Source organism: Phyllostomus discolor, chromosome 6 (genome assembly GCF_004126475.2).
Source record: "Phyllostomus discolor isolate MPI-MPIP mPhyDis1 chromosome 6, mPhyDis1.pri.v3, whole genome shotgun sequence".
Taxonomy (NCBI): Eukaryota; Metazoa; Chordata; class Mammalia; order Chiroptera; family Phyllostomidae; genus Phyllostomus; species Phyllostomus discolor.
The window spans coordinates 19,151,523-19,165,808 of NC_040908.2; the positions used below are offsets into that span (position 1 = coordinate 19,151,523).

The window sequence follows — 14,286 nt, forward strand, 5'->3', positions numbered from 1 at the left end:
TAATGATGCAGGAGTTTGTTTTAAATGACCTGCAATCATTTCTATTAGCTCTTTAGTTAAACTGGCATTAACTTCTCACATGTTTGCCCCTCCGCATCACTTGGCACAGCAGCCCTGGCTGTGTTGACATTAAATCTAAGCATTCATTTTTTTATTGCCGTTCTATTACAGTTGTCCCAATTTTCCCCCATTGCTTTCCTCTGCCCCCCACCCTGTTGTTCATGCCCATGGGTCATTTGTTTGTAAACCTGAGCATTCTTAAACTGTTAGTTTGCCTTCTTCAGAACAGCCCACTCAGTCTTGTGGCTCGTCCAACATACCAGAGCCTGGGATGCTGAGAAAAAGAAACCTAGACGGAGTCACAGATTGATGTTTCCTAGGGCACCGGGAAGGGAGGCAGCTGCCACCTGCTGTGCCAGGCTGTGGTTCCCTCTGGCTGCTCCGGAGCCCTAGTGAGAACCTGCGTAGGATGAGAGAGCAGAGGGACCGCAGGGCTCCCCACCCCAACCCCTACTCCGCCCCACACACACATCAGCTTTCCACTTGCCCTCTAGTGTGACTTATCAGCTGTTTGGGGGTGGGAGCTAGAAGAAAACACACTGTGGAATGCACCGCTCTGCATGCTCAATGAGAGGGCTGAGCCAGCTCAGGGGTTAAGAGGAGGTTTGTGAATTAGAAGAATAATGATCTTCAGTTTCTGACCTCCTGGCACGGCGGCAGTATTTATCAGGAGACGCATGTGACTGGGTAAGACGCAGAGCCCCAGCTCGAAGGAAACAGCTGCTCGAGGCTTGCTGGCACTTGGCAGCTGGCAGGCAGGGTGCACCGTGATGACAACACAGTAAGTAACGGGAGAGCTTCGCGTGCGTGTGCGTGTGTGTGTTCACTGCAAACCGCCGACAATCTTTCATTTTGATTTTTGTTTCCCTCTGGCACTAAAGGAGGTATTTTGTTTGCGCGGGTGATTAATAGCCATTTCCATTTTTTTAAAAAAAGGAACCTGTTATTTTCAACGTTGTTTTCTAATTTTAAGGATGAATGGGGCATCTTGCTTGACCCCTATCTAGAAAACAGCAAGTTGGCTTCCTGGTGTCCAGGATTTCAACGGTCAGTGGTGTTCAGGTTCAAAGCCGAGACTTCAGGTCATGAATGAGAGACGCTATCGAAGTGGGTTGAAATTTGATTTTAATCAGTTTTTACCATTGAAACTTGAAAAAAAAATTTTGAGAAATAATTTGTGAGTTTATTATATGGCTGACTTGACCATTCCTAGTCACTTTTGAAGATGCTCTCATTTAACTATGTATAACAATCTGCAGTGCAGAAAACTAATAAGACAATATGTAGATTTAGATTAGAAATCATTTTAGATTTCAGGCATGCTTTCTAACTCATTGAAAGATACAGTTTATAGCTCTTTTCTTCGACAAGTTGATTCACCTTCCTTACCTTAACGCTAAGATGTTTTATTGGCTCTGGCAGTCCTTATTTTAGATGAGAGAAAGTTGGTGTTTTTATGATGCTCGGAGTCTCGCTTCCTTGTTTTCACCCTGGATTGTGAAAGTGTTGCCCGAAGCTGAGGATCAACTCTGGGGGGCCCGGCACCCAGATAGCTGAGAGGACCTGTTCTTTCTCCAGTTCACTTGAGCAATGCTTTTAGGGAGAGCTGCAAAACAGGCCCCATCCTGGAGCAGAGCTGTTGTTTGGGGACATTTGTCCTGCTGCGGCCATCACAGAGAGAATGCTTAGGAAGAAAGGAAAAGGAAAACGGGGGAGGGCAGAATCCCCACCTGGCAATGTAAACCTCTGGCAGCGACCGGCCTCCGGAATCAGAGTGTTGTGGGGAGATAACCCCACAAGTTCCTTTTTCTGGATCGCCTCGATATTGAGGAGGGGGCCAGAGAGTGGTTGTTTTAAAATGAATTCTTACCACCCTGGCTGGTGTGGCTCCGTGGATTGAGCGCTGGCCTGCAAACCAAAGGGTCGAGGGTTCAATTTCCATCAGGGCACATGCCTGGGCAGTGGGCCAGGTCCCCAGTAGGGGGTGTGCCAGAGGCAACCACACATTGATGTTTCTCTCCCTCTCTTTCTCCCTCCCTTTCCCTTTATCTAAAGCTAAATAAATAAAATCTGGAAAAAAAATTCTTACCATGTAGTCACTTGGCTTGTGACAAGCCCAGGGCACCCTGAAGCGCTTCCCCAGGGGACTGCTAGCCTGTCCAACATGCTCTGGTTGTAGTTTTCTTGCCGTTTCTGCCTCCTGCTGAGAGGAAGGCCTGCTTTCCCTCCACCGCCACCTCCCCTTGCTGTAGGGGAGAACAGATTGAAAAACACCCAGGGCATGCTGCTTCTGCCCCAGGTCACCCTACCTCAGCCAAAGGTCTGGGAAGGCAGTGTTTTCAGATGCCTTGTCTGGAAAAATGGCTGTCTGGCACTGGGGAGTTCCCTCCCGTTTTTTTCTTAAAATGTAAAAGGATTCACAAAACCAAGCGTATGCAATAAGAAGAAATATTTCCAACTTCTTTGTTCCTCTTCAAGCTCTTTGTGTGAGGTCACTGGGTCAGCCCTCGGCCGTGTGGCCCAGACACCTTCCTGCCTGGCTGCAGGGCCCGGCTGTGCGCTGGGTCCTCCCATAGGGAGTGTGCTGCTGGTACCCTCTCACCCTTCTGCGGGCTCACAGTGGAGAACTCTCTGGTGAAGTGGTGTCTCTGCAATAATGGGGCGTCTAAATGGCAGAATAGCCTTTGGATTATTCAGGTGCTGAATTTTTGAAAGCCTGCAGATTCCTTTGGAAACCCCCATGATCCATTGACTTTCAAAATATTAATAACAGACTAATGAAAATAATTCTTTTACACGGAGATAGTATGTGGAGTCAACAACTTGTGTAGGTCTGGATAGGAATTATAGAATGTGCAATTTAATGCCTTCTTATAAAGATGAGGACACTGTAGCAGATTCATCTGGGCCGCAGGGCCGGTCAGTGGCAGAGCCAGAAAAGTGAGCTCAAGGCTCTGGTGACTTTTACCATCATAATATTAACGCTACGAATTTTCACTTACATTCATTGTGCATGGACCATGCCAGATGCCATGCTAACCAAGTGTGCTTATTTTTGTATAAGCCTCCTGTATGTGTGTGCTATGTATTGCTCTTCCCGTTTTCTCGTGGGAGAAACCGAAGCTCACCCGGCTATATTTGGCACAGGCATAGGTGGCCCCTCAGTCAGGCTCCAGAACCCGTACACATTACAGACTAAAAGTGGAACGATATGCTAATGTCCCATATGTAAATGTAAAAGCTCTTGAAATGCAAATGAGACTATTTTGGCACTGTATAATGAGACACATGACATGCACCAGGGCCCTTTTGAACTCTCCACGGCAGGAAGGGTGAGGTTTCCCCTGGTGACAGTCTAAGCCCAAGCTGTACAGGGCCGGTGACTGGCGCTGTGTTTTGTCTCTAACGGCAATTCAGTGACAGCCCTCGCACTGGGGACAACACTGACCCGGAGCTTTGTTATTACCCTGGAATGCACTGCTGTCACTGCCCCTTCTGGCCCTTTCCTCGGCGTTTCCTGTCACTCCTTTCCTTCAGAGGACAGCCACTCCACCCGTGCCCCACCCCAAACAGCCTGCTTAGTGATGATAAAACTGTTATCAGACCTGGTTCTTGTAACTCAACCTGGAAGGCTGGTTGTCCACATGGGTGGTGGTTGTTTATGAACAGAAGTCACACAGTCCTTCCCTCCGTTTGCTCCTTTTGTTTGTTCTGAGCTGGCAGGGAGGGTTGCAGGCCAGAGGACTGGCTGTGACGGGGGAGGGCGGAGCGGGGTGCTGGTCTCTGCTGCCTGGATGCGGCCTGCACCTGCCTTTGCCAGTTGCAAGCTTCACCCCTCTACCTGCTGCGTGCCCAAACACCGCCCTCCGACTTGTGAACCATGAACCTGAGACTTTTCTGGGTCATCAGCCAGATGCAGAGCCCGTAGGGAATCCTACTTCTTAAACCCTTCAAAAAATTTAACTGGGCTCTCCACATTGCTCCATGTGGTTACATGTCCAAATTAGGGCTGGTGTTGAGAAAGAGCTGGGAGTAATTCATAAGTAACAGAAGGGACCTTTGGTTAATCAGGAGGAAGATTAAGTAAATAGACCATTTATGGATGTCTTTGAGAAAGTTACCACTGCTTTTGCAAGACTGTTATGACAAGATGACACATTTTGAAGAGGAATCTATTGATAGCAAGAAAAAGGAATTTTTAACCCGCTTCTCACCTGACTGATGTTTCTAACACTAAGAACTTAAGACTTATCAGTAATGCTGTCTGCTGAACCAAAACCACTGGAAATTACCTCTAATTCTTGCTTGGTTGTGCTGATTTCTGTAACAACTGGCATAATCCAATGGGTATCATATGGAGACATATCAGATGAACTTGAAATCACAGAAGAGTCCAAAGTCATACTTCAGAGCTAGTTTGAAGCGAAGTTGTATTCATTTTCCCGGGACATTTTGGAAGAAGGAAATAAATGTCATGATTCGGGGCTCGTTTTGTTCCTTTGTTTCACCAGACTGTGTGTTCCCAAGAACCTGTTCCCAAAGGGTTAGCTCCCTTGGATCCCTCTTTCCCTTCATATAAATGGCTCATTGACAGTTCTCAGAGTTGTTGAGCTGTTTGGGCACATTTCCATTGTTCTATGGATTTGCAAGTCTGGTTTTATTTGCTGCTTTAAACCATTGCAGCAGAATCTCTGGCGTCTGTGGTGTGTAGGTTTGCTGTGCTTTGGTCTTCTTTGAGCCCATCTATGGTTTTGACCAAATTCCTACATTTATATGGGAGCTTTTGGATATAAGGCATTTTTTTGCACATTGTTACAATTCTATGAAAGAAAGAGGCCATCGCCACTATTGTCTACAGTGAGAAAACCGAGAATGGGAGAAAGGGAGCGAGTTGTCCATGGTCACGGAACCAGTAACCGGCAGAGCTCTGCTCAGTCCCTAGTCTTCTGACTCTGACTGATGGCTGTGAACTTGTCCTGCGTGATCACAAGCGCTGTAATTTGTATTCTCTCTGATGGACAAAAGCTAATGGATGACTGTTTTCATGATATGCCATTGCCTGCATGCAGTCACGGTGTTTCCAAGCTTATGGACACTTGGCTTCAGAAACAAGGTTGGCTTAGTTACAGTCACAATAGTGTTTGTTTAGGGTAATATTTTTAAAGGAACTTAATGGTCATTTTCTTCCTCTGCAGATCCAGTGTGATTAAGTGGGAGTCATACCAGCTATGGCATGATGTAATATTCGGCTTTAGAAAAAAAAATCTGTTCGCTTTTTAGATACAGAAATGCTGCCAGATGCCCAGCACCCCTCTTACCCAACAAAACAAGCCAGCAGCATTCTTGGAGGCTCTGCGTGGTTACAGTACCGTATGCCCCTGGGAAACCACTGGGAAAAGTGTCCGTTGCAACTCGTTCCCTCTGCGGAGTCGTCTGCCCACAGCTGAGAGGGGTTTAACGCGCTAGAATAATTGAACGTCTTCGCTACTAGTCAGCTTGCTGTTCTGGCAATCTGGGTCATTGTATACAAGCATTATCAGTATGTTGGCAAGGTCATTAAAATGACAGCGTGTGATGCCGATGATTTTACAGTGCAACTGCGCGTTATCCTGGCCCTGCAGGGCTCACAAGCGCGGGGATGGGGGAGGGTGGGGCGGAAGCAAGGGAACAGCTTTGTGGCAGTAGTGGCTGTTACAGGCCTTTCTGAAGTCGTTTTTCTGGAGTATGAATGGGAAAGGTAGCCTTCGTTAAATTGAAAACATCCCAAAAAACATTTAATTGATGAATCAACTCAAAGAACATTTTTCTTTAGCGACTACTGTAATAATCTATACCTTTCAAGAGGACAAAAGGGGAAAGAAAATTTTGAAAAAGGAAAGAAAATGAGATGGCAGGTTAAAGGCTTACATTCCCAGATAATAGTCTGTAGAATTTGATGTCTTCTAAGCCATGCTACCTCTACTGTAAGTGGAGAATTCAACGAAATATATGAATGATTTAGGTAGCTGCAGATATCCCAACATCTTTTAAGTTTGTATGTGATCAGGTTTTTTTTTTTTATTCTGAAGGCTCCTCTATTTCTCAACTGCTGCCTTAACCATATACTTAACTTAGTGTTGGTTGAGGTGGAACTGTCCCCACCCCACAGAACATTCCAAGACTCCTGCATGGATCGTTATGGCATGAGTTTGCGGTAGGACTGTAAGTTACTCAGTTTCCTCTTTGAACACGTTCTAGGGACAGTCTTTGACAGAGAGCTGGTCATGGGGGAAAATAACATGAAAAAAAGTTAAGTGCATAGTGAATTCCCTAAGTTCATTTTAGTAACTACTTAGCTGCTGCTTAATTCAAAAGCTGCAGACAAGTCATTGCATTTGAACATGGGGTTTAATTGTGTCCTCTGTCCCCTCTGAGGCATCTCGGCTGTGGTAGAGACCTCAGCAACCGTCGGACTAGCTGAAAGGAAGGTAGCGGGCTGGAGGAGTCAGACACAGGGGCCGTGAGTCTGCCGCGGAATCAGATGGCATATTAGAAAGAAAAAAAGGAAAGAAGGAGGGAGGGAAGGAAGGGAAAAAGAAAGAGAAGAAGCTGTTGAGTCTCTCTATTTTTTTTGAGAAAGTAATATTTTTTCTTTTACCCAACAATGAATAATGGGCTGAGCTGAGGGGTTGTTTTGGGGGGTTTGGGGGGTGTTTTTTTTTGAGTCTTTTATGGAAGTTCACTTTGGGAGGATAGCATTAGGGATTTTGGAAAACTGACTGGGTTTTCCAAACCTCCATAGGCCTGGAATCAAGGATCTAGAGAGAACAAATGTCCTTTTCCAGCTGCACTGTAACAGCGTGCTCTGGGGCTACCAAGGATGAATGTTCTCAGATCACAGGTGACTACAGATTTCTGGGGCTTGGAAACTACTTAAGAATTTAAAATGATTTTAAAATACAAGAACTGAGTATAATTTCCATATTTGGTTCTGAGAAACTCATATCATGAGTTCAATTTGACTGACTTTGGAGTCTGCACTACTTCAGTTCTGCTTTTTAAAAGTAGAAAGTATTTCATTTATGTATGGAATGCCTGCTCTTCAAAATCACATGAGTTGACAGGGCGTTTTAGAAATCATTATTTTTTTTTATGGCAAGGACAGTGCTCAGTCTACACGGTGGCCCTCGAGATCTCTCTCATCTCTTTCTCTTCACAGTCACTCTGACTCTAAGATGAGTCTGTCTCCGTTTTCCTTCTGTGGTAGGCGTTTACACTGAGTCTGCCGTGGGGAGAGGAAAGAAACTGATGTTTATCTCCAGGTCTCCCAGAGGTAGTCATTATTGCTGACACTGTTACAGGGGAGATAAGTAAATTTCTGAGATGGTTGAGCCACAAGCCAAGGAAAAGGGAAGCCAGGGTTCTGGTCCTAGTCTGCCTGGAAACAAAGTACATGTCTTTGCTCTTCCAATCACACTGACTCTCACTGTGTTTATGTAAAAACTGATGCTCACTATGCAAAGGGAAGCCACTGTGTGGAGTCGGCAGTCTGTTGTCCTTGTCAAGCAACTGACGTCACGCCGTGCCCAACACATGGCCATTTCCATGAGAAGGATGCTGCAAGACAAAGAGACATCCCTAGGACTCTATGGAGTTATGAGTGCACCTTGCAGTCTCCTTCCAGCCCCTGCCCAGAAAACACGCATCCTGTGCCCCTTGCCGAGGTGTTCTGCCAACTGTGATGCTCTGCACCTTGGGCAGGGTGTTCCTGCAGAGCACGGCCTTTGGCGGCACTGAAAATCATTCTTCTATCTCACATGATGCCATGTTTAAAAAAGATCATGGCTGTAGGACCTGGCTGATTCACTAGTGGTGACAGTTTGCTTTAAGTTATGTTTGGTTTTTATGCGAAGTGACTTAATATTGGCACCAAGTGGCGCAGTCATCTTTACATCATAAATTGTTTCTTGGCACCATGATTCCAAACAGATAAAAGGGCCGAGCAGACCTTGAAGCAGGACCAGTGGAACATATCTCATGCTGTTTTAATTCGCTACGTCTTTGAAGAAACACTGCTTTCATCCTCTCTTTGGAAGCTGCGGGAACTTTGCTTGACTTGAGCCAGTGATGGTGGTAATCTTGTGTAAGAATTGAGGCTCCATCTCTTTCAAGGATAAGGATGAGTGAGAAGTGTATCGTGCATAGAATTCTGCAATCATTTGGAATACTAATATATTTGAGAAACTGTTTTGAGTTTTAATTCTCAGGTTTGGAAATTCTACCGCACCTAACATTGTTAAAACCTCAGTAGTACAATCTAGTTTATAGGTAACAAGGTGAAAGAAAAAGTATACAATATACTTTTATTTGATTCATTTCACAAGTATTTTTAAACAGATGATTTGCAGTGCATATTGCACAAACACAAATAACGGCACAGACTTTACCCTACAGGATATTACCGCTTAGTTAAGCAGATCAATATTTTAACAATCATCTACAATGTACACCTATTTGTTCTATGCAAGAGGTTTGTACCGAGTTCTGTGGAAGTCAACTGGTGAAGAGAACTGTGTCAGGGAGAGTCGGGCAAGGCTCTCTAGGCTCAGTGACATTTGGACTGAGTACGAAAGGATTAGCAGTCATTGCTCAAGAAGAAGAAAACTGCCCTTTGAAAGAATCCATTCTAGGAATAACCTGTAGCTTGGTAGATCTGAAGCATAGGGTATATGTTAGAGGAGAAACCAGAGAAAAGTCCCAAAACACTCAGTGACTCCAGGGTTAAGGATAGTACTTGCCCTTCTGAAGCATGCAGATGTTTTTGAGAACCACTCCTTACCTAAAAGGTAAGTTTAAGAAAACATACCTTTTATTGTAGAAAATTTCCAATGTATACAGAAGTTGATAATATAAGGAAGCCCATGGATTCAATACCCAACTCGAACAACTTTCAATGGCCAATCTTGTTCCCTATGTCCCCACCCATGTTCTTTCTTTTCCATGAGAGTTTGGAAGCAAATCAAGACATTTCATCATTCCATCTGTAGATATTTTATTATGTAGTTTCTAAATGATAGTTCTCTTTTTTAAAAATTCTCATGATCACTAATACATTTAAAATAAGTAGCAATGGTCCTTAACTCTGACTGAAACTCGTTCAGGGAAGGAGGGATATGAATATACTTGAATTCTGGAAAGAAAACTCTGGAGACAATGAGGAGGACAGGCAGGAGAGGGAGCTACTGAAGACCAACGGAAGACTCCAGAGATGGGGCCAGAATCAAGTCGGCGGTGGTGGAGAGGGTGGAGGAATGTTCAGAATGTTTAAAAGTAAAGCTAATAGCTTTTCAAATCAATTGGATATGGGCATGAAGGAAAGGAGGGAGTTGAGGAAAATCTGCAGGTTTTAGCTTACACAATTGTCATGTGAATGTGCCATTAATTGACATATTGTAGGGATTCCTTGAAAAGCAATTTAGCCTGGTTCTTCATTCACCAGAGACTACTGGAAACAAATCCAAACACATTTTCCTCTTACCCTCAGACAATACTTTGAGACTTGGAATATTTATAAAGTAGTTTTGATCTGTCTACCTGAAGAATATCATTAACAAAAACTGGAAAACATTGAGAGAATAGCATCTAAAATGCCAAAGGAGACAGAGAAGCCACTTGGACAGACTGATAACTGAGACTTCTTCAGATTACATGTAATTGATAGTTATAAAATCATACAGGCTAGTGAATATGATTTGTTCACTAAATCCCCAAACAATGAAAGTTTGAAAGAGGGAAACTTAAACTAACAGAAGAATTTTTTCATGATATATGATTAAAATGTTCAAATTAAAACATTGAAAGAATTGTAGAGTAAATGTATAATGAATACCCATATTTAATTTTTACCATTAACAATCGATTCTATTTTTCACGCATGTATCCATTTATCCATTTCTGTATCCATTGGTTCATCTTTCTTTTCCTTCAAAATAAGTTGCAGTCAGCAGTACACTTCATTCCTAAATAATTCGTCATATATGATGTCTGTCCAGAAAAAGTCCAGCCATTGCTAATATAATGAGAACAGTTTGCATCACAATGATATAATCTGGCAGCCAAGGAGAGTGGACTGGAATGCACATGCATGGACAATGACGACTTCACTGGACTAGTCAGTGGGAGCAGTAATACTGTTAAGTGAGCATGTGTGCTGTGTAGTCATTGCATTCAAAATTACCAAGCGAGTAGAGCTATGAATCTGCATCAAATTTTGCATTAAGCTTGAACATTCCTCTGCAGAAATTATTTGGGTGATTTAGAAGGACACAGCTATGGGCAACTGGTGATTGGCACTTCATCACTACAATGCACCTGTTCATGCATCATGTCTCATGCAGAAGTTTTTGATGAAATGTCAAATCACCCAGGTGACTCAGCCCTGCTATAGCCTAGATTTGGCATCCTGCAACTTCTGGCTTTTCCAAAAACTAAAATCATCTTTGAAAGGGAAAAGATTTCAGACCATCGATGGAATTCAAGAAAATACTACAGGGCAGCTGATGGTGATTGGAAGAACTGTGTGAGGTCCCAAGGTGGCTACCTTGAAGGGAACTGAGGCATCATTGTCTTAGGTACAATGTTTCTTGTATCTGGTATCTTCTTCAATAAATGTCTCTACTTTTCATATTACATGGCTGAATACCTTCTGGACAGATGTCATATATCATTAACTGGAGATCAATGTTTGTGTATGCAGAACTTGTATTTTATGTAAGAGAATTTAAACTTATACATTTATTTTGCTAACAAGAAAGGCTGTGGTTCAAGAAGGATAACAATTCACGTCTGATTCTTACTGGGTTATTTATAATAACGAGAAGCTGTTTGAGACCCTCTTGATCCTCAAAGGTTGTTACCATATGGAGCAGCCAAAAGACAGCCTTTGTCACCGTGTCAAGTATTTACCTGTCAAAGCCATGTGCCTCTCAGTAAACGGTCATTGAATTTCAATGTAAAGAAATTGGCACCTCAAAGTGTAAGCTTTTTGGTGGCAAGTGATAGAGCTGGTATGGGAACGAATCGCTTCTAATAGTTTTGTATTGAGCATCACTCCTTGATGCAACCTCTCTGCGGAGTGAGAATGCACTGTAGCGGGTGGTTTGAAAATGCAAACTGTGATAGAGGCAGTGCAGCCCCTACAGTTTCATCCTGAGAATAAGAGGAGCCAGTACATGGGCAATAGGAAAGGAGGTAAAACGTTTTCACAAAAAAACCCTATTTATTCATATGTTGCAGAAAAAAAAAGGAAGAAAAGGGCCTGCATTCATTAATATTCATCCTCTCACTTCCTCCGAAAATTATAGCAGTTTATGATAAACAGCAAAAATAAAATCAAACTGAAAGAGATTGACACAGGAATAAAACAAAGGTCAAAATATGTCAGTTAGTAGAGTGTGGAATAAGTTTAGACTTAGAAAGCTTTGACATGTTTTAAAGGAAGTCATATTGCGCTCCAGTTAACCCTGGCAGTTGGCTCAAGCCTTGAAAATCGTGCTGAGGGGATGTCTGGGAAGGAACATTTGTTCAAATGTTTGTTGTGGATGAAGATATCTTGTATTTATTTGAAAAATGGAAAAATTCAGTCAAATCACCAGGCACTCACCTACACAAAAAGTAGACATTCTGATGCTAAAAAGAAAAAAAAGTTAGGTGTTGGATTGAGTGTCCAGTTCCAGTGGGATGTTATGGCATTGGTCCATATCAGTGGTTCTCCCCTGGAGGCCGTTTCACCCTCCGGAGGACATCTGACAATGTCTGGAGACGCTTTGGGCTGCACCTCCAGGGGGCTGGAGTGGAGTGCTGCTGGCATCTAATAGGGAGAGGCCAAGGACGCTGCTAAACATCCTACAATGCATAGCATGGATGGACACCCACAACAAGTAATTATTTGTCTGAAATATCAATAGTACTGAGGTCAAGAAACCCTGACCCGTATGAATCAATTACAAATCTCGCTTTAATATGCTTTCAAAACACTTTAGATGATTTACACATGCCATTTCTTCTTGAAAGCACTGTTGAATAATAAGGAGTGATCACCTACTATACCTGATGAAATACTGCTGCCTCAGCACCAGGTCAAAAACGAGATGTGAAATGACTAGTCCTTCAGAATGAGGCTCACAAAAAGCCAAGCTGAACAGCGCAAGTGGACAGCACTCTTTGGCGTGCAAGAGCATCAGATGTTGGCAGGCGGGAATACAGATAGTTAACCGGCAGAAGAGTATTCGCAGGAATCGGGGTCACATTGTTTATCTGAGCTGGGAAAAGGATCACTAGGTCCCAAGTCAAGGAATGATTCATCCTGGGATGTCTCTCTCTGGGACTTGGAGAGCTCATTTCTCTTTTCCTTCTTTTTCTCTTCAGAAACTGAAGAAAGAGAACAGAAGGCATTGAAAGCAGGAGGATTAGATAAACTCCTCTGCCGTACTGATGATTATATGTCTCTGATTCATGGTATTCTCCTTCATCTTCCCCTTCCTACTGCAATCACACATGCTCTTTCTTCATGTGCAACCGTACTTGCCTTCTTTCTTTATTCTTGTTACATCTGGTCCCCGTCCCTTCATTTTCAGTTATCCCCTCCTCCTCCTGAGTCTTTAACTTCTCCCTCTCTAGTAGATCATCCCCATTAGTGGACAGGCATGCCCCGGCAACTCTCACCTTATAAAACCGTCCCTTGGTCCCCACATCCTCTACCAATTTCCCTTTATTGCAACCCAACAGAAACTCATTAAACTCGTATTCTACACACACTCTGTTTCTTTACCTCCTATTTACACTTCAACTTGCACCAGCCTGGCTCCTGCCCACAGCTCTGCTGAAGCTGCTCTTGTCAAGGTTACCTATGACCTCCTTGTAACAAAAATTTTAAAAGCAGATAGTTTTCCATCCTCCTCTTCCTTGACCTCTTGGCGGCATTTGGCTCACTTGATGGTGTCATCTCCCATGAGCTCCTTCTTCTCTTGGCCTCAGGGCACAGCATGCTTTAAGTTTTCCTTCTGTGTCTCTGACAACTACTCAAGGTGCTTTGCTGCTTCATAGCCTCCATTGGATCTCCAGATGTTGGGGTTCCCAAGGCCCTTGTATCCTTTCTCTTTATATTTTCTTCCCAAGTGGCACAAACCATTCCTATGGCTGTTCACATAGAGATAACTCCAAGTTTTAAATTGCATCTCAAATTTTTCCTTGGAGCCCTGTATTTGAACAAACCACTGAGTCTTGAGACCCGCACACAGGATTTTCACAGGCACCACAAACCTCACGTATCTTCGGCACAGTTCTAGATTTCTTCCGATATAACCATTCCACCATCCTGCCAGCCTCCTCCAGCTCAGTAAAGGGAATTATGATCTAGCCAGCTTTTCAAGCTTTTCATTCCCTCACACCTTTCACTAAGTTGATCTCCAAGTTTTAGCTCTTTGGCTTAAATAACACCTCTTCAAAGAGATCTTTCCTATCACTAACCTAAAATAATCCCTCTCGCCATTCTCTGTCCTAGAATCCTGTGTGGGTTTTCATTCATAGGTCGTACAACAATTTGTAATTATGCATTTATTTGTCTGTCTACTTATTGGATGTTGATTTTCTTCACTAAGCTGTGTACTTCTTCCCTGGACAGAAACAAAGTCTGTTCCATTCACCACTGGATATCCAGGACCTGGCACAATGTTTGGGAGGTAGAGGTGTGTGCTAGGTCAATATTTGTTGAGTCTGTAAGTGACTATTTAGCCTAAAAAGGGCCTGCAAAACTGGGCCTAAAAAGGATACCACGAAGGATACCCCTATCCGCGCAAGGATCAGAACTGGGTCCTTTTGCTGTTAGAATTATAATTTTAACTAGTTTAAAAGACAACATTTAGGCATCACCTACAAAAACACCAGGAAAAAGATACTGTTTAATAAGTGTTTGTTGATTGACTAACCAAGTGAAAGTATACTACATTTCTTTGTATTTCAATTTGTTTATTGATAACATAGAAGTAATACTATTAATTATTTTTAACAGAATTATTTTATGGGATAAAGTTAGATTATTTTACTCCAATCTCCTCCAAAGAAAAACATTCAATACCTTGAAAGCCCTATTCAAAATGATGCAGAGATAACACGTACTATCAATTTCCTTAGTCTGAGGAGTACCCTGCACTAATGGTTTGTGAGCCAACAAAATGTCATTAGTCTTAC

The 14,286-nt window shown here is 43.1% G+C and overlaps 1 protein-coding gene across 8 annotated transcripts in view; it reads left to right on the plus strand.

The window, feature by feature from the left end:
- The window catches only part of RASGRP3 (RAS guanyl releasing protein 3), a 101,274-nt gene that overhangs the window by 26,748 nt on the left and 60,240 nt on the right, over nucleotides 1-14,286 (plus strand). For 5 of the 8 annotated variants that reach the window (XM_036027842.1, XM_036027845.1, XM_028516931.2 and 2 more), the window contains exon 1: nucleotides 519-841. The exons of 2 other annotated variants lie outside the window; for them this stretch is intronic. The gene's annotated coding sequence lies outside the window, so the exon portion shown is untranslated. Of the gene's footprint in view, nucleotides 1-518; nucleotides 842-10,623; nucleotides 10,632-14,286 lie in introns of those variants that run through there. One more of the 8 variants, XM_036027844.1, reaches the window with a different exon arrangement.